General features: G+C 37.1%; 1 protein-coding gene across 1 annotated transcript in view; it reads right to left on the minus strand.

The window, feature by feature from the left end:
- Window positions 1-26,796, minus strand: part of TFEC (transcription factor EC) — an 86,078-nt gene that overhangs the window by 58,196 nt on the left and 1,086 nt on the right. The gene's annotated exons all lie outside the window — the stretch shown is intronic.

Consider the following 26,796-nt stretch of genomic DNA (forward strand, 5'->3'; position numbering starts at 1 on the left):
AAGGCAAACAGCTGGATTGAACACATTCTGAAGAAGCAAGGCTTTGAAACATGTGAAACTGAGGAAAACAATAAGTACTTCCTGCAAAATGTCTAGCCTGAGACTTGAGAAGCAACTTCCCCTATCCTAACTTAATTTTTCCTGAAATAAACATCAAACCAATAGGTTTTGAACACACCTATGTAGTCTCTGCCAAGATGAAAAGTTAATAGATCCCAACGGGTATGGCTGCTTGATCAGCAAGGTTATTTTGTGCTTCACTCCGCTGGGCTTTGCAAGTGCTCCTTTACTGAACCGTGGTATAATTATTGCTTGCAGAAAAGAGTTTGTTCAGTTCCCAGCCTTGTGCTGACAACAGCCTAGTGCTGACAGCAGCCCTGTGCTTTCACAGCTCAGCAGAATCTGTCCCATTGGTACAAGGCCAGTGACAGGCAGATGTAACCACAATATTGACCAGCACTGCTTACCTTTCATCTAGATGGGCAACGTACTGGCACAGTTCCAAGAAGCCTCCCATCAAAAAAGAATGACTGTGAAATAAATCCTGGCCCCTTGCTCACTTGCTCCTCACTTACTGCTTCAAGGCGGCTTCACGGCACAACCCTCCTATGCCTTTTTGCCAAAGGATCCTCGCAATGTTCCGGCAGCTTTTGGTGCAGGGAAAACAACTGCCTGGGAAAGCTCACTGTCTTGTGTACTGGCAATACAACTCTATCAAAGTGGAGCAGCTTAGAGTGGCAGATAAAACCAAACACACTGGGACAACACACAGCTCAAGGGAAACTTTGCCTTTTACCAGCCTGGTTTAGAAACTTCTGATTTGCACCTTTGTTTTCTTAAATACATTACATTTACAACGAGGTACACCCTCACACCTGCATTCACCCAACATGACCAGTCACTCTGGAGAGAATACAGAAGTGTGTCTCTAGTAAGCAAGTGTTATTCCTCACAGATCCTGGTCACATTTGTCATCTCCTGCTCAGCAGAGGTGTCGGGCGTTCCTGACCTTGGGGAACATGTAGCAGGTTAACATGAAGAGAAAATTATGGCTTCAAATAAAACATTGTTATGGTTTCTTTAATTTTTTTTTGTTATGTTTCTTTCATACAAAATCATGTCAGATCCAGAAGGCAAACTCTGGATTTTAAAATAAATTAGGGAGTTGTGTCCTGATTATATCTTAAATAGTGAATTGCTCTGTGTTAGATCTTGCTTCTGCACAACAACCACTGGCTCAGCCCACATGTCAGTCTTTTAGAATGACACAGATTAAATGGGCTAACCAGAAGCAGCTTTATTATTTTATCTGAGATAAATTACTGTGGAATTTTTAAGTTAATCTTGATTTAAAATTAGGCATCTAAATTAGCACTCAGTCTTGTCAGTTGCCACAGTAATTCCAGGATACATTTATGTATAGCTCTCCAAAAGTCAGTCGCTCTGCTCAGCATTTCAGGAAGCATACTGACTTTGATGTGAAAGTATACATTCAGGATATTCTTGTGAGAACAACAAAAGTGACTAAAAAATGCCATTGTCCCCTGATCTTATTGTAGATCATGCTCTTAAACCACTCTCAGGCTTTGAAAATTCATTCATATTTTGGCCATCCAAATTTGAGAGATTTGTCCATGCCTGTGGAGGTAAAAATACCAAGTATCATTAAATTCTTTAGATACCAAATTGTAATTATAAGTTAGGGGGATGGAGGGGCATTATTAAGGTTTTGATTTAGATCAGTGGGTTTTATTTTCCTTTCCCCTGGGGACAAATTGCCTATATTTCAAATCAAGTTTTTATGGCAGAGAGTTTAGTTGTGAATGAATTTAGTTATCTATATATCCATAAACACAAACTTAACATTGTACATACAATCGTTAAAGTCACTATAGTTCTACAAAATTATTTAATAATTAAATATAAAATGAATCAGTGAAAGCTGAAAACTGCACAATGAAAAAGTGTGCTCTCATGTGAATATTATTTGAGTAGAACCTTGCTCTGAATTAATCGTCAAAACTTCCACTGAACTCCACTGAAGCTCTGTGTAAATAAGCAGTAAAAATCATGTACTCTTCTCTGTAGTACAACAAGTTTGATTTTATAGAACAGTGAAATCAAGTCTTCTTGTGTCCTCAGAAAGCATTTTATTAAGTTAATGGTCTAACTTAAATCTGTCAGCTACGGTACAACACTATGGCTATAGAAGTACAATGGTTTAATTGTAATATGGTCCAAATACAGAAGGCATTGAAATAACTTTTCAGCCAAGCAGTTCCTGCCACAAAAATGCACTGCAGCATCAATGGCAGTTAAGATACAAGCACTGCAATTGATTGCTAATGACTCCACAGCCGAGCCCTGTTGTGCAGTTGCTGCTCTCACACACACTCGCTCAACAGGCGGGTGCTGCCTGCCAGGCTTGGGGGGATTCTTGGGCTCTCCCCAGAGCTGCCACCACCACTGCAAAGTCTGCATCCTCTCCTGCAGTCCCTGAACCCAAGTTAGTTCCAGCCAGCTGGTTTTCCCCAGCACCAAGCAGTAGAATAATCCCTAGAAGTGGGTAGTGGCCTCTCCCAGTACTCACCCTGGCTCCTCAGCCATAGCACGGGGGGCAGACATGACCGTACAGCTGGAGGTCAGTAATGCCAAGAGAAGCAAGCACAGGGGTTTCACAGCTCCTGCTTCCCTTCCCATGAAGGGTGGGGACAAAGTTTCCTTCTTAAGGAACTACTAAAAATTTGCTTCTGTATTTGACTTTCATAAGCTGTTACAGACAGGGCAAAGTTTGCACAACACCACCTTCTTCTCACAAACAAACACGTTTTTTTGAAGTGATGTGGAAGTTTTAGGTATTTAAAATTCTGAAAAATATATGAGAAAACCTGCCCTAGAAGCTATAGCATAATAATATTCATAAGATATACATATCTAGAAAAAATTAATACAAGATGAAATGACACTTTCATCACAGTAGGGAGACTCAAGAAAAGAACTTGAATATGGATCAAGGCTTTCTGTATTTTGTAGAGAAACTCTGGTTTATAAGGTGTTGAAGACACATTTACCTCAGATTGTGATTAAAAAATTCTGTGGTCAGGATAGGCTCATATAACGCAATTAATTCCTCCAAATTAGGAATAACTAGAAATCATGCTAAGACCCCTAAGCTTTTTTTTTTTTTTTATTCTTACAGTAGTAGTTATATACTAGAGCCTTAAGGGAGGCACTTTTACCTCTTGAAAGCCTAGTTTTAACACTGCTGTAAGTGCCATGGGCATATTGGAATCTTCACATTCAAACACTTTCCAACATAGGAGCTGCATCCACTGCATTTTCCCTCACACTGTATTATTCTCTGTGTAATATTAAAGGATTCACCTAACTCTTCATGAGAGGCAAGTTTTGGAGGACATCAGTAATGACAAATGAGCTACAATTAGCTTGCATTTTCCTGGTTTAATTGTTCTTTACTTACTTGAAAGCTACAAAAATACTTTGAAAGTTCTTGCAAACAAGTTTTTGTTGCATTGCACAAAACCAAACACAAGGAGGCTGAGGTTCAAACAGCAGTTCACAATTTTTAGCAACAACACTGGGAGAAGTTAATAGTATTTCTGATATCACCAAGCAGGGAGGAGATCCAATACCAAAAGTTGTTCAGACAGGCATAACACTTGGATACATAACACTTGGACACTGAAACAGAGCTGCTTTCTTAAGTGCTGAAGATGTCATTGCTATCCTCACATCATTGCAAAACTTAAAAAGAGATAATAAGGCATGCACTTGCCTTCCCCTGAGCTCTACTCTTGACAGGGACAGCCTAGATCCCCACAGGGCACTTGAAAATCTTAGATGGATTCAAAGGTCTACAAACAAGACAACATTCTCAGAAGTTTATTTTTTTTTCTTGAGAAAACTCTTTTGAACTTCCAGCCAGAAAAAAATGCTGGCAAGTGGTATAAAAACCACCATGGAAGAGACCAGGAGGCAAAGGGCACAAAAAAATTGAAGGCCTGGCCCTAGGAGGAAGGGGAGAGATGGGCTAGCCACACTCTTCTTAGCTGGGCAAGACACATTAGCAGATCTAGTATCTAAAACATTCTCCCCAATTGCTCCCTGTTTCTGTCTTCCACCTCAGTAATTTCCATGAGAAGTGGCTGGTCAGGATTCTTTTCAGCATCCTTCTGCGCTTCCACATCCTGCCATCCTTTTCCCTGAGATCCAGACATGATTTCTTATTCTTTTGTATAAGACACACACTGTGCAAGGAGGTACAAACATTATTGACTACAGGGGTCAGCTCCTTTTCAAAGCTAAAAACATTTCCTTTAATCACTGTTAGAGTAATAATTAAATTTAAATGTCATTACCGTAATATCTTCCTGCTATATAAACCTTTTACCTAAAAATCTCAAAGGGCTTTGTCATGGTGAGTACTGTTACCTTTGGAAGACTTGGTAATAAATTTGGTATATGAAAGTTTAGGAATAAAGCTTAGATACACAGATTGTATTCCCTGAGTCTAGTTACTGCCATCCTATGCTTTTCCCTTTATGGTACCTAGAGATTTGTGAAAAAAAAAAAATACTATTTTCTTGACCAATTCAGCCCATAATTTGCTAATAGTTTCTGTAAGGCCCTGTGCAGTGACAAATAAACCATACCAAGTTAAGATAAAAAAAATACGGCAAAGATGAATCTGGATTTTGCAAAGTTTACAGCCTTTGAGATTTCCAAGCACATAATATCAGCCAAATGAAGACCCTGCTTCAGAAAGTATCCAGATCTTAGTCAAAGACACCTAAGGCTGCGCTGAAGTGCCTTTTCTTTCAGGGAACAGTGATTTGAACGGAAGCTCAGCACTTCCCTGACCGCAGGCCAGCATGAATCCAGCCCCTGGGTCCCATCCTATGGGAACACCAGGCAGAGAGACCCTTTTCAAAGGAGGTCAGCCTTTGAAACACGAACTGACCTTCAGCAACCAAGACTCCCTTCTCTTTTGCAGGCTTTGTGCACTCTCTATTAGAAAGCAATGCAATGAGTTGTATTTTAATTCTCATCTGCTAAACGTCCTTAAAAGTCTGGAGTTGTTCCTGTTCTCACTAAAAGACAGGAACTGAGCATGTTTGAGAGACACAACTGTCCCTCAGCTCCTCTTCCTCTGCATTTCCCATTTACACTTAGTTCTGCTACCAAACCAAATCCATTTTTACCTCATAAGAGTAATTTTGATAATCATAAATAGAAAGTATCATCTCCCTGTGCATTTCAGGAAAACTTTCTGTGGTCCAAAAGGATTCAGGCTGCTGCACAGTCACATGCAGCTTTCTGCCTTTTCTCTGAAATGCAGCTACTTGCAGGAAAGGGAGAGCAGGGAACAGGCTTCTGCTGTTGTCACTTCCATCAGGGAGAAGAAAAGCAGAGGGTACCTGATGGAAAGAATGCCCTCGAGGGGGTCCAGGTCCCACAGTCCAGCCTGGGATCCAGACTTGTAGCCAGCTGCTACGGTCAAAACTGCAACCCTAAATAAAAATAGTCTATCTTTCCTAGTCACATAAACAGGAGCTGTTAGTTAAGCCCCACATCATAAACACATTGTGATATCCAAAGTGAGAATAGCACTTTTCCCTGCAAGAGCATCTCCTTTTTCATGGAGGCTGATAGGTGAGAAAATGGAAAAGTTTCCAATTCATTTAAAATTGAGTGATTGAGCTTTCTAAATCAATATTGGTGCCCTCAAATCTCAGACAAAAAAAAAATCTGTCAAAGGAAGAGAATGGCTGTACTCATCATTCCAGCCATCAAAGTTATTTTGATCAAGTCTGTGTGTATTTTTAATAACGATTTTCCTTCTCTCCCAAAGTCTTGTTATTCACTTGAAGGCAAAATTATACAAAAAGAGGAGCAACTTTCTGAAAAAATGTAAGAACCTCTGAGACAAGATCAATCAGTATTTTGTCAACTCAGGAACTTGAAATACATGCATGACAGAAGGCACTTGGAGCATGGCTCTTCACAATACAAGTAGTTTTTAAATATTTATTTTAACAACATATAACAGTGGCAAGACTAAAAAAATCACAGTTTACTCTTTCTTTGCCATCCTTAAAAGTTATTATTTTGAAGATATATATATATATATATATATATATATATATATTCATGGCATTCATGTCCTAGTGTGAACAGATGGAAAAGACTTCCTCGGTGCTATGAAAAGCCTCAGAAAGAACTACATTTTGAACTTAACAATTCTGAAATGCTCTCAAAGTGTTTCATGTATCATCTCAGTCATGCTGGGATTTTCACAAGAAACCTCTGCCAAAACCACTTGGAATCACAAAGAGCAGAGAGCAAGCATTCTGACTAACAGCTTTGTCACACTCGGCTTGGAGCACTGCTCCCAGCGCAAAGCAGTGTTTTAAAACAAACATTTAAAGTTTTTTAAAATTCCAGGAAGTGTTGCTTAGAATTTATCAAAAGATAACTATTCAATCTAGCAATAACAAAGCCTTTCCTAAACTGCAGTACTTTTGCCTGTAGCACAAGCAAAGCTATTGATAATGCACATGTTGTAATGGAGGAACCCGCGTAATAGAAGACAGCAACAAAGAACATCTGCGCACACATCAGTGACATCATTATTTCAAACAGCATGACTGCACTTAAATGGTGGAGGCTGTTTGTCATGCACCACATTGTTGCATTTAGAGCTGCATTTATGCACTGGTAATTCACATATGTATTTGAATATTTAATACATAATTGCTATTCTCTGAAATATGACTAAAATGAAAATGAAATGCCACAAGTTGTATCAGAAACTCTTTATCTAACTTTATTATTACTCAATATTCTACTGTATGGTTTCACAATCATAAACATAGTCCTCTTGAAGTGAAATTTTGCATAAAAATCACTCAAGCTCTTTTAGATCAACAGTGGAGATCAGAATCTAATCTGTAAGACTAACAGAAAATAGTTGCAGACTATCTCCTCACAGACTGTCAAAGGAAATGGGAAGTTTTTATGTTGCTGTGTATGAGAATAAGGAGCACAGTTTTCTATTTAAAACATTTATACCATTTTTGTACTTGCTATATTCAGAATAACATGATTAACCAAGAAGAAAAATAATTTTACACCCATTTGTGCTTATAAGTAAGCTTATAAATTTAAACCACTTGTCAAATTTCTCAAATACTAAACCAAGAGGTCCGTTTTTAGCTACACTGACACACAGATTTTAACCACAAATGCAATTGTATTTTACTGAAATGGTTAGAAAATACCAAAATTTAATAGGGCGAAATGACCATGGCAAAATTACAGCAGAGAAAAAACACATATCATTCACTCTTTGAAGATGACTGCTCTAATAACCTGCTGCTTCTTCTTCTTTCTTTATCAAAAGCCATTCTAATTAATTAAGTACATCCTCAACAGTTAGATCAACCTTTTACAACAGCATTTGCACTAGAAACAAACAGAACAGTGGAGATTCCATTTCTGATTTCAGAAAACAAACAAACAAACAAACTCAAAACCTCAAATAAAATTTTGCAGATCAGAAAGATATTTTTATGGATTCAAAATAATTAATTTTCCCTTTACTCCAATGCCACCAAAACAGGGACAGAAAACTGTCTCCAAACTGTCTCCATTAGTATGCAAATAATGGCATGTACATGTGACACATGATGTCAGGAATTCTATTTCATGTCTTACAGCTGAAGGAACAGAACATAGGTGTTGCTACCGTAGTAGTGTTTGGAGCAGAGTTATACCTACCTGCCCATACCAGCTGTATTCCAGCATCGTAACCTCAGCGAACGCCAAGTCTTAGAAAACTCAGAGCAAATTCGTGGATACCAACTGTTTCATGTAAGACAAAGCCTGTGACTATGCTGCTACTTTCCCTTTCAAGGGAGTGTGCTACACTCTACAACTTTTGCTTAGCCACCAGCACTGCTACAATCATAGCTTTGTTGAAGTGTTGTGCTCTTGCAGCTAAAACCTGTTGATAATGAACCTGAACCCATTATTTTGAGTCAATGAATTGAAAGAAATAGGGCAAAGAATGAAAGCCACAGGGCCAATTACCAGCATTCTTTGATGTATTACTTGCTAGCACCCACCAAATCACTTTGTGTCTTTGTCTTGATCCCCTCTGTTATTCATTAATTATTCTGGAAGGGTTAGAGTTCAGATAGCTAATTGCACAGACAGTCTTACTTGGTGGGGATTCTCCCTACACTGACACTTTCCCCAGCTGTGCCCAGCCACCTTGCATTATGCCAATTAATCCAATTCTTGGCATTTTTGTACAGTCCTCCAGGTTCTTTTAAAGCTTTGCCTAAAATGTTTTTCTCAGGCTTGTAAACAGAGACTGAAGAAGGTTTCTGGACTGGACAGATAACATTTACAACTGTCTTGTTCTTTCTTTGTGGAGATCACTGGCCCTAGTGACCCTGTTTTCCTCCTCATATGCCTGTCGTTTTATTTACAAGCATGGTGTCTAGTACTCTTTTTGCATTTGTAGAAATAAGAATTATTTTACAATATTTAATTTTCATTTTCATTTTTTTCTGTGCCCTTACCCACTCTTCACTTCTGTCAGAAGTGATCTTTGCTAAATTGAGAGGTAGATACCACTTTACGTGTTAAGAGACAATTTCTAGGAGTGGTCTTCTAGTTAACAAAACGAAAATATCTCATTTCTTTGTTGGTCTTAGTGCTAGGAATATTTCCATATACAAAATTTTGTAACAAAGAAGGAATGGATCTTAATTATGAGAATACGAAAAAGGGAAATAAAACCTCCTGTTCTGTGAGGTCAGAGCTCAGGGTTGATGGGTTCAAATTTCAGGAAAAGCAACGTAGGACTCATCATTTTCATTCAAAATGGGAAACATTATGTTTGTTTCCTCAGCTTGGTCACTCATTATATGTTTGTTATTCTTCTGCCACAGATACCCACATTCCTGCTCCAACAACCCCACAAAATTAGTAAGCTGGGACTATAGTTTGGGGGCACAAATCAGAAGGGACAGAATTAGGACCAAGCCTAATCACAATTAGATATACCCTATTTTTAGGTAGTTGCACTGCAGGCAATTTCAGGTCCTCACAGACACTCCTATGTGTCTGGGAACTGTATAATCAATGGCTTTACCTGAAAAGTTGGAATGTAAAGAAAAGAGGTCCTCAGAGAGTACTACGAGCTGAATTATGCACAGGCAAGAAGTCCTTTAAGAAAGCAGTCACTGAAATAACCAGGAAACAGCAGCCACAGAGAACACCCTCTAATTATTTTAAATTATCATTAGCAGTACCTCAGTAATTATCCAACTATGTAATTATTCTTTTCCAGAGACAACAGTTAGCTAATAAAATTGTACTGGAGACCTTAAAGCACATACTAAAAATTTATCCCAGGAATGTCATCCTCGAATTCCCCTGAACAGATAATACAATGAGTGAAATATGAATGCTGAAGTTCAAGGTAGGGAGAAAAAATAAGGTTTTGTAATAAATCTGTTTTTTAGCATTTCAGGTGATCTGACTGCTAATCTCCATTTGCAGATAAGAGAAATCCAATATCCTTCAACCAGGTCAAAAGAACAGTTCAATAATTACAGGAGTCTTACATTAGAATCTGTAAAACACCCAGGAGCATAGGTTAGTTGAGAAAGATTAAAGAAAGAAAGAAAGTTTGTTTATAGATTTCATTTTTCTGCCACAAGAATCTAAATAAGCTTAAGATGGTGCCTCTTCCCCTGTACAAAGTCCAAAGAGAAAGTTATTAACCACAGCTCTGTGACAAGTTATACTTTGCATATGTATTCAGAACCACTCAAGCTCCATCTTCAGGTGAACAATGTGCAAAATATTTCTGTTTAAACAAAATACAACCTCCGACCATGCTCCACAGACTGACCTGTTGGCTGGACTAATGCAAACTCATCATCTATGAATTCAGACTTATTAAATGTTCCATTTAAACTTGGCTCTTTTAGCATCCAAACTAAAACCAGAGAGGTCTGTGAAGTAATTTACTTTTCATAGTTGTGTCCATGCAGAAAATACAGAACTTTCGTACTCCATGAATTTACTTTTTCCTCCTTAAATATAGCCTGAACATAAGGTTTTCTCTCATTAATATGTAATTCAGATAAAGCAGGTATAAATTAATTTCTCTTGAAAGAACTGTAATTTTATTTTTTTATCTGAAAATTAATATTGTTTATACAAATAGGAGAACGCTATCTAAATCCAAAGTAGAAGAGTACTTTACATCAATGGTGCAGAGCTGGGCTTGTGATACTACAGTCAAAAAATTCAACAGACTAAAACATTCCCAAATAATCATTCCTTAAAAGAGAGATTTATGCTAAATCCATAAGCCACCAAAATTGGTTTTGTAAAATCCAGCCTCCAAATTCTGAATGCCTTGATAATGCTGAGTATACCACATAAAGGGAAGCCATCATATATTGTGTTATCAGGAGCTGTGCTGAGGAGCATTCTCACCAGGCAGAGGAGGGTAGGAAGACCTCTGGTCCTCTGGGATCTTACCTTAGGATGCTGCTCACAGAAGACTAGACACATTCCAGCATGTGGCTGCTCTCTCCCAGTAGTTTCCCCTCTCTCACTTGAAAAATATATCTGCTACAATTCTTACAATGCTGTTAAATTGAACCAATATTTTCAGGGGTATCTGACCACACAAGTTGACACCTCACTCAGCTGGAACCCATCGCAGCATTTAAAGCAGAGATTAAATAACCCATTCCGGGCAAGACAGTGGAGAATTTACAGTTTCCATGCACAAGATAATTTCTATGTGCCAGTTTCCTAAATTTCTACATATTGTTTTCTACACTGAAGAAGCCAATTAAATTTACTTTGTACAGAGACCTAATTTTTTCAGGTAGATTTCATTTTTACAGGAATATTTTAGAACTTTCCAGAACCCCCAATATCATTGAAGTGATCCCCAGAGCTAAGGAATGGCTCTTTATTTCAGAGAACTGATAACATTTTGTTTCAGATGTAACTTCAACTATTTTTAATGCAGAAAAGTTAAATATCAGCAAAAGAATTTAAACAAACATGCAACTTCAGTATCTGCACTGAATGATTACTGCAATCCTTTCCACTTTTTTTCTATACTGCCGGATTTGACATTGAAACTTTTAAAGTTTAAGATGTGCTTTCTGTCAATAAAGCCTTTTAAAGCTGTAAGGCCCTTAAGGAAGTAGTTCACTATGTCTGTATAATGTTTTGCACACTGGGGCACTGATCTGGTGGAACAAATCAGAATTATCCAATAACTTCTGACTACAGCCTGTTTCAGTCACAGTAGAGGCTTCTGAAAAAGCTCTGTAGCTGAAGTCAATATCAGTTCCTTACAACTTCCACAGGAGCAGCCCAGTGCAAAGGTCTGTCAGAAGTCCCAAATCACGGGTGGTAGCTAACTTTGGAAGTCTTCTAGATTATTTTCTCTATGTCCAAACCTGTATGAAATGTAAATTATTTTCTTCCTGAGTAATCAAGAGGAACAAGAACTCATATTATTATAGCTTATAGATTAATATTCAATTTCTACATCAGAACACTAATAAAAGGCCACCAAGAATCACGACATAAGCTGAACTTGCACTAGATATTAAATACAGGAGGGAAGAGAAATAGGAGTTGATTGCCTACAAGAACAATTTATTTGTGCTTGAAAAAAAAGCACAAACAGCAACAAAACTGCTTAGAGAAAAAGTAGCTATTCTGAACTAGATTCTTAACTCTATGTAAAATATGTCGCTGTGGTAGATTAACCTTAGCATCTGAACCCTGTAAGAACTGAACATCATTAAGCTAAAAAATACCTCTTTTTCCAAAGTGGAAACAAGTTAGATCTCTTGTCAATAATGTGATAAATAAAATACATAAAGAGTTCCATCAAACTATTTCTTCATTTAATTTAAAATGCTGCAGACCAAGGCCAGCTGTGTGTTAAATACACAAGATTGATTCTGAAATTAGTCACATTAATTCATCTTTCTACTTTCAGTAATACAATTCACAAATTGTGTTTTTTTCCCTGGGAATAGCATCTTATTTTAGATCCTCTCTCTTTTCCAGTAAGCAGGGTATCTTTTTTGAACAGTAGAAAAAGCCTATTGTTCTCATTTTAAATTATTGGTATTGATTAGGAGCTTTGCCTACAGGAATGATGATGATGATGATGATCATCATCATCATCAATATTATACATTTTCCATGAACTTTTATGCACTGAACAGGACTTCACTGAAGTAGATAAGGGACCTCAAGTGTTCAGATAAAAAGGGTATCTATTGGAACACTGTAAGCTTAGCAAACAAATACAAAACCTGGTTCAAAATTCAACACACCAGGCAGAAGCACTGATTTGTTACGCCACCCTAAAAACATGTAGTGCAGAAATAGACACAGAGGATAAGCCTCAAAATGAGTGTGAGCTGAAATATGATAAATAAAATATTGCCATAGTGTGTCTTATCACGAGAATTTTACATTTACACAGTATAATTTGAATGTTCCATATGAACAAGCTCTCCTATTAATAGTGAAACCAATAAACTGCTGTTTCCTGCAGATTTCTGTTATATTTCCCCTAAAGCTTTCTCTCCCAAGACTCCAAGTTATCCCGTTTTGGATTGTTTTCCATGATCACTGCACTGCAGTTTCCGAGAGGTGATCATGTCTCCTGCCAGGGAAGGGAGCTTTCAGCACACGGGCCCCTGAGCCCACATAAACCCAAGCATCCCCACTCATCTGCTGCCCTTGCTCATTACTCTGCAGACTTATTAAGAGCTATCTTTTCCCATTGTACAGTTTATGCTTTTTTCCCTATCCGCCTGTGGATTTCCATGACACCTCAAGGCAGTTCTATTGAAACTGGACTGCAGGAGTAAAAACATTGAGATGGAAGGAAAGGAAGGTTTATGAGGAGCAAACAGACAGAAACAGCCATCAAAACGTGCCACATTTCTTTAGGAAGCTATGCTAAAAATAATCAAATATTGCTGCCTTGGGAAAGCAATGGCTGCCACTTTGAGCTTCCTGGAACAGTGTTTCACACTGAGGCATATTCAAAAGGTTTTTATTTATTGAATACAGAACAACCTAAGTAAGCACTCACCGTATAGGAGATAACAAGAAAATCTAGATTTCTACAGTATACTCCAGTATTAAAACAAGATCAAATATATTTATTGATTCTGAGTTTGCAGGACTTTTAGGAATTTTAATCCAAAACTCTCAACTGATTTCACAGAAGTTACTAAGTCACAATGGTATCCTTTGGATCCCAGAAAAATTACAAGACCTCACATCTACAATGATATGAAGATGAGACAGTACGGAAGGAATAATGCTCTTGCTCTTTCAACAAATATTATTTTTAAAAAATATTGTATTTTCTCATAATGTGAAGGAATCTTGTGAAACAACTTTCCAATTTTGACTGAAAGGTAGAAAACAGGTATGATAGGGAATATAACTTCATTTGGTTTAATATGTAGTAAATAGCACATGTCAAAGGTAGAAAAGGATTTAAGCCATGGCATGTAGGAGAAAAGGGGTAGCAAGGAGAAAAAATCTGATGCAGTAAAACTGATATTAAAAATAATGGAGGGGAAACAAAGTGTAAAACCTTTTGAAAATCAGACCCGAATCAGTCTACACTAAAGTGAATTTCAAGCAGGTGAACAGAAGTTCCAATCATTTTTTTAAGTTTCTGAAGTAGGGTTTTCTCAAATTATAGCATCACTGTCTTGTAAAATCTAGTTTCTGACTAATATCTAAAAATTGAAATTGCAGTGACTTGCATACTGAGACATTGAATTAAAAATGTATATTGTATTTGTGGAAGTCTTGAAGAGCACCATTTTAATATTTCACCTGGGCATATTCCTTTTTCAGCGAGTATTTCAGAAATACTTTCTGAAAGAGCTAATGCACATTATGAACTACAGAGCCACCAAATAATCCAATGAACTGAATCACTGCATACAGCTAACACTGGCAGCAAGGAAGCTGCATAAAATAATGTGCTTATATTTGGAGGAACACCATGAAGCTAAAAAGAAAATCCACATTCATCTTCCAACTGTGAAAAGAGTAATTGTACAAAAATTAATTGATAATGTTCTTCAGATTAAGTAGCTGAATATTGTTGACACTTCAGAGAGTTTAGGTATTACTGATGAAAAGCAAAAAATATATATTCACCTGTTTGCTATATAATTCAGCATTCACTAATTAACTGAAATCATGGGGACTGCATTTCCTGATCATAAAGGCATTTTTGGGAATATCAGCTTAATGTGCCTCATCTAAGCTGACCTGACCTAGTGCCAATGTATTAAACAGTGTATCACAACTACCTCAACAGCAATCATAGGCTGCTTGTCTGTTTGATTACCAGGTGTTTATTTCTGTAATGAAACATTATGAATAAGAGGTTAGACTCTTAGGGAGCAGGCATTTGGGAGCACTAATTCAGCGCTCATATGCATATTTATGGTGCCATATTCAGTGAAGTGACGATGGACCACCCCTCACAGCTTTTGACATTTGTCTAGCCACTTCCACACATACATAGAGAATGGCTTTTAAGCAGGTATATCTATGCTTACAGGAAGTCACAGGTATATTTGTATATTAAGTATACCAAATTATCAGGGAAAAAGGGTTGAAAAGAGCCTATTCCTTCTAGTAGAATCTCTTATTATTTTTGAGAATAAAGTCCAGTTAGGCCTCATTTCCTCCAAGTCTGTGTTCCACGGATAAGGTTTTAGTATTTTTTTTTTAATCAATGGGCATAATGCAGAAAAAGATGTTTCTATCTGCAGCAGATCATCACATTTTTAGAAGCAATACTGCTGCTATCACAAGAGTGGCCCATTAACTGGAGCACAGCAGTGAGGGAATCACTTCTGAAATGTCATCAGCAGTTCTTTTGGTAGAAACTGTGCTTAAAATAGCTCTGTACACATTGAGGCCTGACTTGATATAAAGATTTCAAATAAGAGCACAGAAAAGGTTCATGGTTTTGTTTGGGGTTTTTTTATTTTACATGTGGTCAATTTTATTCAAAAAGACACAGGGCTCTAAAGACCTGGATTCCCCTTAAGTTTTATTGCCTATGATCCAAAATAATACCTTCCATAGCACCACCTTCCACAGTTTTTTTAATAGTGCTTTAAATACAAATCAGTGGAGTGCCTGGTCAAGCAAAGTCTCTTGAAAGCATTAGTGGCTGAAATGCTTTAAAAAATGTTTTCAAGCTGTTTTTCTATCTGAACACAGAATGATTCTTCATGTAAAATTCTGCTTTTGTACACTGGATGTTAAGCACAACAAAGTCAAAAAGCCATCAGCGGGTTTTGAAATTGATCACAGGTCTTTTGGCTTACAGGAGGCAATCCTTAGCCAGCCTGCAGGGAAGTGATATTTGTTTTATTTCAGAACTACTGTAGAAAAATTTTACATTGTGGCTACACCAGATAGTTAACACACAACATCTAATATGAACTATTTTATGTTTGATATGAGAAGACATCACATGACCAATTAATCTTGACTATCAGTGGTCAGTGTAAGATGAGCACAATGTCAGGCAGGTCATAAAGCTGTCTATATCACTATCCTAAAAGATGCTTTGGCATCTCACAGTCATTTGTAGAGCAGTATCTGTTGTAATCCTGCTGTGAAGGAATGAAATGCACATTACTGACTTGAAGGGGAGAAAAGACTTCATGCTTCACTTGGCTATAAGAGAAGTGGACTCAGTCTCTAGAGGAAGATCATCTGGGTTGCAAGAAGAATAGTTCCGTGGTTACCTGTTACACAAAGACATTAAAGACTCAGGTGCAATTTCCCACCTGAACTTGAGTCCCTGGATAATTTTGAGCATTCATCACAAGTGACATTCATCTCTAAGAGGCATTTTTCTAGTCTACATTATGAAAAAGTCTGTCTTTTGGACAATAGCAAGAGAAAGAATCTCCAGGAAGTGAATCACTTTCAGATACCCCCGGGAGACTTCATCTAAAAGCAGGAATTTTTTTTCATTCCTCTGGACATGCTCCTATCTTATGGTTCATCACAGAAGGAGACTTGGGCAATGAACAATAATTAGATGCCTATGAGGAAACAAATTTGTGTCTCTGCAACTTAAATTTTTTACTTGCAAGATATGACACCTTCCTCACAGCTGGACTGTGAGGGGTGAAAATTACAATTTATACGATATTGTCAAAATGTCAGTGGAGGCCAGAAAATTGCCTAACATAAATATATAGAAAAGGATGCTGGAGTCAATGACCCCCAATCCCCAAAAGTTATGAACTGAATGCTAGTATTCAAATCTTGTTGACATTTTTACTAACTGAAAAAAAATCTAGAGGGAAGCAATCTTGGAATTTGAATGAATTAATTGATTCTTCAAGCACTATTTATTAAATATATTTTAACTATCAATATTATCATTTAAGCCACAAAATCCACATTTTTAATATTACAAAATGGATGGCATTGCTTATTTGTATTCAGTTCCATTAAATTTTTCAAGGCAAAGTTCTCACTAAGTCAGTTGGAGGTTGTAGTAGCAACATTTTTTCTTCATTCTCTATGTGTTAGATACCATAGTTTATCTCAAGACCTAATGCAATCTATTTTTTAGTTATTCACACCCTTTATTCTGTAACAATAGCCTGCCTCTTTCAATATTAGAAAGGCAGGACACAGTTCAATTATTTATGGTCCAGATATAAACAAAAAGTGGAGTTTGTTCTTTAGAAATATATCTATGATTTGTAACAGCACTAATGAAAGATGTAAGCTTATATTTATCACGTAGTTCTAACCCAAGTATCAGTTTCATAATCTTTTTCCAGAAGAAAAATATAAAACAAAAGAAACCTTTCGTTCGCTTTAGAGAGCAATTGAGTTTTCTTCTGCATAAGCAATTGAGTGCAACTACAGTTGTGTCAATGCACCTCACAAAGTTACCAGGCCACTTCACGGAGCCACTTTTGGTCTAACTTGCAAGATCTTTGATAGTAACAAACTCTGAAGTAAATTAATATAAAGTCATAACAGAGAAAATTTGCAAATACATAAAAAAATTTTGATTATCTCTGCGTTTGTCTGAAATCATAGCACACAGAGCAAGTGCTTAGAATCAAATATCTCAATTTGGAACCAGATTTGCTATTATTGCTATGTATGCATTTTGATGATCAGCTGATCAGCTTTTGATGATCAAATGATCAGCTTAGACTAACTTCAATATTCATAGGATGGAAAACACTTTCAACCAATTGTTACCACAATTCGTCATTTCTAATGTAAAGTGAGTGGTGGAAATGCAGTATTTCAAGCTGTGTCCACTTTGCTGGTTTCAGTGTTATTTTCCCTAATTTTTCTTATCTTCTTTGCTTTTTCCCATGTTTTGATCTCTTTGCTTGTTTACTCTGACTTCCAACATTACCTCTTATCAATTTTTTCCTGTCAAACACCTTTTTTCACATGGATTTTGTGATATTTCAACAACATACAGTTCTGAAATGATTCCTGCATTCTGTTCTCCAACCAGTTTGATCTCAAATGATTGGTTATAGCAGACCCAAGGGTATAAGAGTGAATATGCTCTCTATGGGTATGATTAAAGAGAGAGCCTGCAATTACCAATGCATAAAATTCTGAAAAATAGATAAAATAAAACTTGGAGAAATTCTTTCTTAACTGGTGTTCCAAATACTGTTTAGTCAGGGGTAGAAATTATTTCCAAAGCCACCAAGTCAATGACCATTTTTCTTTTAATTTCTTTGACCTTTGAAAAAATTCACCATTTGTGTCTTTGAACAAATGTACAAATAAATGTACTTGATTTGGGGTCTGATATCAAAGGGATCATCTTTGTCCTGGCTGGTCTTTGTCCTTATTTTCCATCATAATTAATTAATCCACCACTGTGTGCGTGTCTTATGAGATGTTCTGCCTTAGAAGCAGAGTCATTTAAAAAGTGCTCAAATTCAAAACATCATCTAAAACTACAGTTAACTGTAAAAGGCTAAATGGAAGATTTGGAACAAAATAGCTCCTGGGTTAGAATCTTGTATGCTGTATTAACCTTGAGCAAAATTTTACAGCACAGGTACTTAACCTACAAGGAAAATTTCATAATGGGAATACTAAGAAACCTGTGGCTATAACCAGTACTACTGGGCCCCAGTATAATATTTCATTTACATTTCTTACAAAGCAATTTTTGTCAATCTTCCTGCATGAATGAAAAATCTCATCCCATAGTCTCCAATTCACTACCCTCATGAACTCATAAAAAGGTCTTTTAACCACTGCTGTGATTTTCAAGTGGAAATAATAAAATGGCAAGAGTTAAATATTAATATTCAGTTCTTACTCTGTGCTTTTCTTTGATACCAATTACAACTTGAACTTCACCTAACTCAAAAAGACTGCAGACTTCTCTCAATTAGCAGTAATAGGATTAATACATAGCTTTGGAATTGAAGATTTAAATAGCAAAAAAAAAAAAAAAACTTGGCAAACGTACACTGCATGTACCAAATTAATCTCAAAATAAATATGCAGCCTTGGGTGAAATAAGTGGAATGTGGAATGCTAGAGATGTGGGGGTTATTGTGGTTTTTCTGCTCTCTTGACAACCTCTGCAGGTAGCATTGCTTTGAAAACTATCATGGCTGTAGAATGAGCGTACCTTTTCTTCCTTATGTTTATGGCCACTGGAAAGTTGCTGCAATTCACAACAGGTATTCTCCTTTGTAGAGCACCAAAGCTAATTCTCTTTATTAGAGTTTTCTCTATTACCACTTTTTACAGTTCTCGGCTTTGTGAGTTTTAGCAATCTCACAGATTCAATTATTGCGTTCAAATAGTTGTCTCCTGAGAATGGATAAAATATTAGGTGAAAAGTGTTAGATGGACAAAAGTGTTTCTATACTACAGAATGAAGAGTAGCCAACTGAATTTATGGAACATAATTCTTGGATTTCTTTACTCATGTTGGGTTGTTTGTGGTTTATTTTGTATTTGTATTTGATGGGCAGTGATTGACTTCATTCTCCCTGCATATTGAGTAACTACCTCTACATTGAATGATACAATGTCCCAAACTGAAGATGACTGTTTTAAGGCATACATTTGATGTCTGAAAAAAAATTGTAATATCCTAAAATTCCCTGTCAAATCAAAAAATACAGATGCCAGTTACAAAGAACTGTTTATATTCTTTTCTCAGAGGAAAATATGAGATACTTAATCATGTTTTACTGGTCAAAGCTCATACAGCAGAACATTTGAAGTGTAACTAAACCAATACAGAATCAGCTGTGAGTCAGGACAGATGGAAGTAACAAGTTTAGTTTTTTGTTTCCATCCAGCTAGTGGAGAAATCAAGACCAAGGTTGACCCCAGGTTTCTGTTGACAATAACCATGTGGTTCATTTCTGGAAAAATGCACTTCAGGAAATACCAGAGAATGACTAAGGGCTCCTTTTCAAAATAGGACAGGAAGATGCTACAGAGATTTGAAAAGAGCATGAGTTGTTGCATATTTCAGAAGTCTGGCCCTAGAATAATAACTGATAACAAAACAAAACAAAACAAAAAAAAACAAAAAAAAAAAAATTACCTTCCTGGGTAAAGTTGAGGTTTGCTTTATACTTAAGTTAACCAGGAAAAAATTTCCTGGGAGTCGATATAGCAGCAATCATTATGAGGAAAGACTGTAGTCAATACCACAACAGAGATCCACAAATGTTTAGAATAAAAGGAGCTGAAACACCATGATGGGAAAAGTGTGAGATCTCTTAAATCCTTTTGGTGTCAGCCTCTCTTGTTTTGCTGGACTTGCAGGTAACCGCAGATAAAATGTAATATTTTGACACTATTACAATCATATTTCTGTTTGATTTCAACTACCTGTAGGGGCTATCTGGAGCTTCCATTCATTTCAATATGTTCACTCCAACAAAAGAAGTTAACCCAAAATCAATTGATCTATATATTTTAACAATTCAATCTTTTATTTGTAGCTCAAATTTTTAATGTCCCACGTCCAAAAAAAATATTACTTTCCCAAGTTTTGAAGTGCTGGTCTCCACAAGTTCTAGACATTTGCTCAGAAATAAATAATGTATGGAAGCTAATTAAATTATAATATAGCTATTAATTAACATAATCTTGTTTGGCACTGCTCAGAAAATAGACAGGACCTTCTGTGGTAAACATACTCAACTTTGGGAGATGGTTGGAAATATTCTTGAAAGAATAGATGAGATACATTGCCACTAGGGCTAGGCTAGTAAATGGCAGCTGAGATAAGCAGAATTCTCCCTCTATGCAGACAGATCACAACAAAACCCAGAGATGTCCCCCCTAGCCAAAATCAAAATCTCACTTAATTCTTCCTGGAGTTTGATTTAAAATTTCCCTAATTTCCCCTTTATAAAGCAATTACCTAATAACTTTTCTGATGTGTCCAGATACAGAAATGGCCAACACATGAAAAATATGGACAATAGAAGTTGATCTGGACAGGAATGAAATCACTAAACTGCACTTTGGTGAGGAGCAGAGAAGGATGGGATGAACATGCAGGCTCTAGCCATTTAGAGATGGTTGTCATTCTTTATGAAGATTAAGGACTTGTAGCTTTGCATTCCTACATTAATCCAAAGGCCAGCCAATGTACAAGCTGCCAGAGTATAGACTTCCAGACTTTTGATCAGAGCCTTGAGCAAAATGAACTCCCATTTCTACACTGCATTTTTCTGGCTTTACTCTGTTACCATTAATAGCAGATATGCAAAACTGACTTCAAATTTCTCTAGAAAACATTTGAGAGCAAAAAGAGCAAGAATGAGCACAGTTGAAGAGGACTCTCTCACTCAGCCAGTGGCCAGTTTACTTGCATAATGAAAGAATATAACTATATGAATCCTTTTCCAACTAAGAAAACTCTTATGGTAAAAGGTAAGAGTCATGCACATATAATTTGCTTAAGAAGATCTACACATATTTCAGAGCAAATGTAAGGCTCACAGAATTGTGCATGAGTGTTTTTGTTTGTTTTATTTTAAATATCTTCATATTGTTGAAAAGAAAACAAATTATCCTGATTTTTCGAGGGAGGTAAGGGAGCCATGTGCATTTACAGGGTATTTTAGCCTAGCATCACCCAGTGATTTACATATTTTTTTATAAAATTTAGAAGTCACTGTTGTTAAGATTATAACTTTTCCCCTGTTATGTCCAGGTCTGATCTATGCCATCAGTTCTCACTTCTATGACTAATATAAAATTCAGACACAATTTTCAGTTAGAAAAAAAAAATATATTTCTGCCATGTCTTCTTTCCTTATTTTTTAAGTCAATGACAATTCTGATATCCAAAGTGGCAACTAATTGCCTTGACAATTAAATAGTATTGCCACAGTACAGCCTTTATGCATTGGTCCTAATAAATGTCAGAGGAAGCTCAACTACTCACTTCAGCAGTTGCTAATTTAAGCTGAACACTACCAGCTATACAGAGGGACAATTTTTCCTTTAAATAAGATTAATCTCAGAAATTAAGCATGGGATTCCCACTTATAAAAAAGGCCATTGATTATTCATTAAATCTGAATTACTGGTTTAACAAACACTTGTATAAGTGTCATTAATATTATCTGTTATGTAATTGCTAATGTGGTGTATAATACTTAATATCTCAGTCAGGTCTCTTCAAAATTCAGTTACTATAACTCTTGTCACAGAGACTAGCGCTGCTCTTTTAAAGCTCCTTTTTTTTTCCCTAGTGACCCTTCAGCTTGACTACTTCTTCCTTGGCTGCCATTTGTTCGTTCAGGAATAGTATGACTGTCAAGTCAAGTGTAGATTTATATTGGAATCCTAACTCCCATCATGATCCTCACCTTCCCACTGAAGTCAGTAGGAAGCTGGGAATCCTGTTATGCTTTTAATCCTGGGCCAGCATTTAAAAAAATGCTGATCTCTTTCCAGTTTGTGGAGCTTCTCTTTGCTGCAGCTGACAAGAAAATGAGCCTCCTTTCATTAACTCTGGAAAAGCCCGAACACCCTCAAGGTAGAGATAGCAGTGTTTGCATCATAAAGTTCTCCACTTTACAATTGCAAAGTCTGGTAATTCTGTTTGAGACCTCTTCATATTCTTCATGGAAAAGAAAAAAAAAAAAAGCTTATCTCTTGCAAATGGGTTCCTCTCCTATTTGCACCCATTGAGCAGCACAGGGTTGTCAAAAGAAAAGTTTAACAGGACCCTTTCAAGTTACAATTCATTCATAAAATTGATACGCTTAGGAATGGTGGTGGACACTGAGCCCAGAAGTCATGGAAGAGTTCATATTTTTCTCATTGAAGCCTTTGACAGCTAGAAGAATGTAGCTGTTTGCAAAATGCCGATTATGAATTATCCCAGGACCCTGTAACTTCCTAGCCTCAGTGAGGGGCAGCATCCACAGGCATAGGCTAAATCTGTGCCAGGGACTCTCCTAACAGTAGGACTGCCTGGATGTGTCCTAGCATAGTTAAATGTACAAGTGTGGATAGACAGCTCAGTACTGCTCAGGGTTCTGAGCTGAGAACACATGGGAAGAAATCAGAACACCCTGTGATAAAATCATGGCTTAGTCTCTTCTTACATCTGTCTTCCACACTTTGCCTCCTTCATATCAAGAATCACAGCAGACTTTAAAAAGATCCACCCTTACAATAGACAGCTTCAAGTCTTTAAAAGGTTGTTACCTGCAATTCTAATTTTGAGACAAAAATCAAATTTTGATTTAGCGTTAATGCTCACTCCAACTGCTGAAGGCAATGGAGCTGCTGAACATACTCTTTGAATTGCAGTGACATCAGTGATTTCCATACCACAGGAATTATCACACAGAAGTGGGTTAACAGCTGTGCTCAGATGTGCAGAGGTGTGTGCAAGAATAGACATAGCAAAAATAAAAATGTCTAAAAAAATTTTTAAAAATTATGAGGTATATGGGAGAAAGAATAAAGACTGTGCACTTTAGACACTGTAAGGTTAAAAGATTAAACCTGTGAAGTGTGAAAAAGAGAAGAAGAGATATTATGAAAGTCTACAAAATAATGAGTGAGCCTGAGGATCTTACACAGATCTCTCTATTTATTTCCCACTTACTCATCTCTTTTGGTCTCCATTCTGCTCCTCCGCATTCTAGATCTTCCAAATTGCATTTTGTTCTTTTTCCCAATTCCCATTTCCCTGTTATTTATGAACCCCTTCACATAATTTTCCACCATTCCTCTTTTCTATATACTTCTTCTCATTATAGTAATACTAATACAAAATCTAGGTATTTTTTTAATATTAATAAATGAAAGTATTATTTTAAAAATTAAAAATATTATAGCCCCTAGAACTAAAAATTAACATACTTTAAGTGACTGCCATGAAACAATCTGCAGAGACAGACAGCCCTGCTACTACAAGCTGCTTCAGCAAAAGATCTAGGAAGACTTAAGCATAACAACCTCAATTACTATACTGTGGTAATTTAACATAAAATTAAATTTTAACCCTCAAGCATTATCTTATAAGCTAATTCGAAGTAGAATCAAGAAATTTTGAGAATTCTATACTTTCTCTGAAGCAAAAAAACATAGAGATGGAATGTGTTTGACTGTGTTTATGACAAAACGCAGATACTTACACCCAAGCTAATTATCTAGATTTTTTTCAGTCAACAGGGATAAAAATATCACTTGGAGGGTACAATCTGTCTTACTTCAAAGTACATGGCTAAAGTAAGCCAGATAAATTGGATCTTAAATGGGTCCACTTGCTCCACTGGCTACAAAAATTGCTAAGGCATCCAATTCAGATGCAGACACCTGTTCTGGAGATAGGTGAGAGCCCAGTGAAGGTATTCTGAAACAGATTATTAAGCTTTATGGACAGCTGCTCTATTCTAGTTTAAGCATTCTTGTGTTTCTCTGTGCTGCTACTACGTCATTTACACAGCAGCTGTGGCCTGGAGCAAAGCACTAAAATGGCACTAGTGAGCCTATGGAGGCAGATGGGATATGTACATGGATCTGAAGTGGTTCTTCTTGGACACAGAGTGCATTTTCAGACTTTTAAATTATATATTTTTTTGGTGGGAGAAGTCAAAAACTGCCATTCTGTTCTCTCTTTCACAGTGTCTCCTAATCTGTCAAAAAATCCTTCCAATTGTGCACCAATCCACCAAAAAAAATACAAGCTTAAGAAGGGTTTGCATTGTTGTATGAAGTGCAGGAGTTGCTGCAATCAAGAGAGCACATCTAAAAAAGAAACTGGAAAGATGCCAGTGTAGCAGACACTGGGTAATTGAGACTCCCTATATGGGAGATATAAGGCAGGCAGCACAGGACATTAAAGGCATTTAATGACATTTGTGGCTTTCAGGATACTTTTAAAAACCCATGACTTCCCTCCTAGCAATGTCTGGGCTGGACCTGTTCTGTCTTTAAATACAAAATTTGCCTGCAGAAAGGTTTCAAAAGAGAAAGTAGTAAAAGTAAGTCCCAGCAGCCTAAAACAGTTATTTCCAAAAGAGATATAGCCATTTATAGACAGTGTTTATTGTCATGTTATGTTTGTGAGAAGTTTATCTTCAATCTTCCTTAGTGTCTCAGGTCACTGCAACAATATTCTCCTTCCTAGCCATTCATTGCGAAAATAATAGTAGAGTGGGGATTTTAAAGTGGTTAACAGGCTGACTCTTATGCAGAGCTTTTCCCAGTATACGCAGTAAAACATCACTCTTATATTTATACTCATTACACAACATAACTTTGCTGGGTATATTGGAGGGTATGTTCTCAAAAAATTAATCTGACTCAAGATTTTGTGTCACAAAGAGAGGTCTCAGTCTTCAAACTCTTTCTTGGGCCGTTGCTACTGATTTTAAAGTACCAAACTAACCCTTTCCTGCTACTTCCCAAACCCTTGATCTCAAAGACACTGTTCTCAATGGCATTCTACGGTAAATCTTCACCCAAAATGGATTCCCCATCACTGGTTGCTCTGGGCAATGGAAAACTGCTTTAAGATATTTTTATCACTTGACTGCCATTCAAACATGCTACATCTGTGAACACAAGAACTTCTGGGCAAAGAAAATTTCATACTTTCCAAAAGGTAGAAGTCTCCATCCTTACATGCTGTTAACCCCAAGATCTCACTTTACGTGTTATTGCCTCTCAGAGTTTTGTAATCCCTCCATTCTTCTCAACAAATCCCTTTCTCCTTCCAAACAGCCAACAAAGACTTTGCTGACAAACCTCCAGTAGAAAGGAGGAGGTACTCAGTAGCAGTAAGTCTTGCTACAAGGCAATGACAGTGGGTCCTTAACAGCATTCTGGCATCCCACAAAGGTGAAAAGGAATCATGTCTAGAAGTCAATCTACCTATAGGTACATAACTTAAAACATTTCTACTTAGTTATAGATGGGACACAATTTCTTGTCCAGATTCTGAAAGCTGTCATGAAAAATACCTCCAGTCTCCCAATCTTCTTTGATCTCTTCTGGAGGTGTTGCTTCCTACCTGCCCCAATTTAGGTTCAGGAATATTTTTGGTTTTCTCTTTTTTTATTTGAGCCTTGCTTTTCAGTAATATGTGACTTTCCACATCTTGTTTATCTTTTACTTCATCTTCTTCTATCCTCTTATTTATTTTCTCAGCATTTTTCCTCAGCCCTTCCAGTTTTCCTATCTCCTATTTCTTTCACCATTTCTCACTCCTATTCCCCCTTGCTTTAAATTTCCTCAGCCCCCTTTTCTCAGTCTTTTCCCACTTCTATTTGCATCATGATTTCCAACCTGCAAAGAAATGCTATCCTCACAGGCTCTGCAGCACCCTTTGATCACCCTCTAGCCTCTGCAAGCAAGCTCCTCCAGCAGTTGCAGTGCTCCAGTTGACCCGGAGGCTCCAAGAAGGCTGAGAGGGACTTGCATTGCAGCAGGAATCATAGGGGGGCTAGGAACCAAAGGGTTGCCCTGAAAGGTGAAGCAGAGGAGGTCAGTTTGCCAAAGCAGAGAGATTGGCAAGAAAATATGGTGCCAGCCACATGCTGCCTCATTTATGTTCCCCCAATTAAAGCAGCCTGTAGGGAAAGTAGCATGCCACTGTATTGCACTGGTGTACTGACCCCTCCGAGTGCTTGTTAGTGCTCACCATACTCAGCATTTCCTCTCCCTGATTGATAGGACGATATGTGTGTGTACGGCAGAGAGCAGATTCATTACAGCACATTAGCCAGACAGGCAGACAAATGCCCACAGGGGCAGAAAAGCTGTAAGGAATAAATAAAAACTTTATTATTTTTCTAAAACTTCTTTTCCTCAGGCTACATTGAAGTATACTGGAGGAACGGGAGAGTGGAGGGAGCCCAGAAAAGAAAGGGGGTGGTGAGAACTGGAAGGAAAGTTTATTAGCAGTCAAAGAAAGGTTTAAAATATTCATTGTTGGATTCAGAGTTTGAACCTCTATTTATATTTTTATATTTGGTCCCACTGCAAACTAGGAAAGAAAGATTCAGTGCATCAGATACGAAGTTATCAGAAAATTCCTGATGTAACACATATGAAATGTCTGAAACCTGGCTGCTCCACTTACTGAAATTTATAATTCCTCAGTTTTAAAAATGAAAAACAAAC

Source organism: Pyrgilauda ruficollis, unplaced genomic scaffold (assembly GCF_017590135.1).
Source record: "Pyrgilauda ruficollis isolate IOZ18807 unplaced genomic scaffold, ASM1759013v1 scaffold27, whole genome shotgun sequence".
Lineage (NCBI taxonomy): Eukaryota > Metazoa > Chordata > Aves > Passeriformes > Passeridae > Pyrgilauda > Pyrgilauda ruficollis.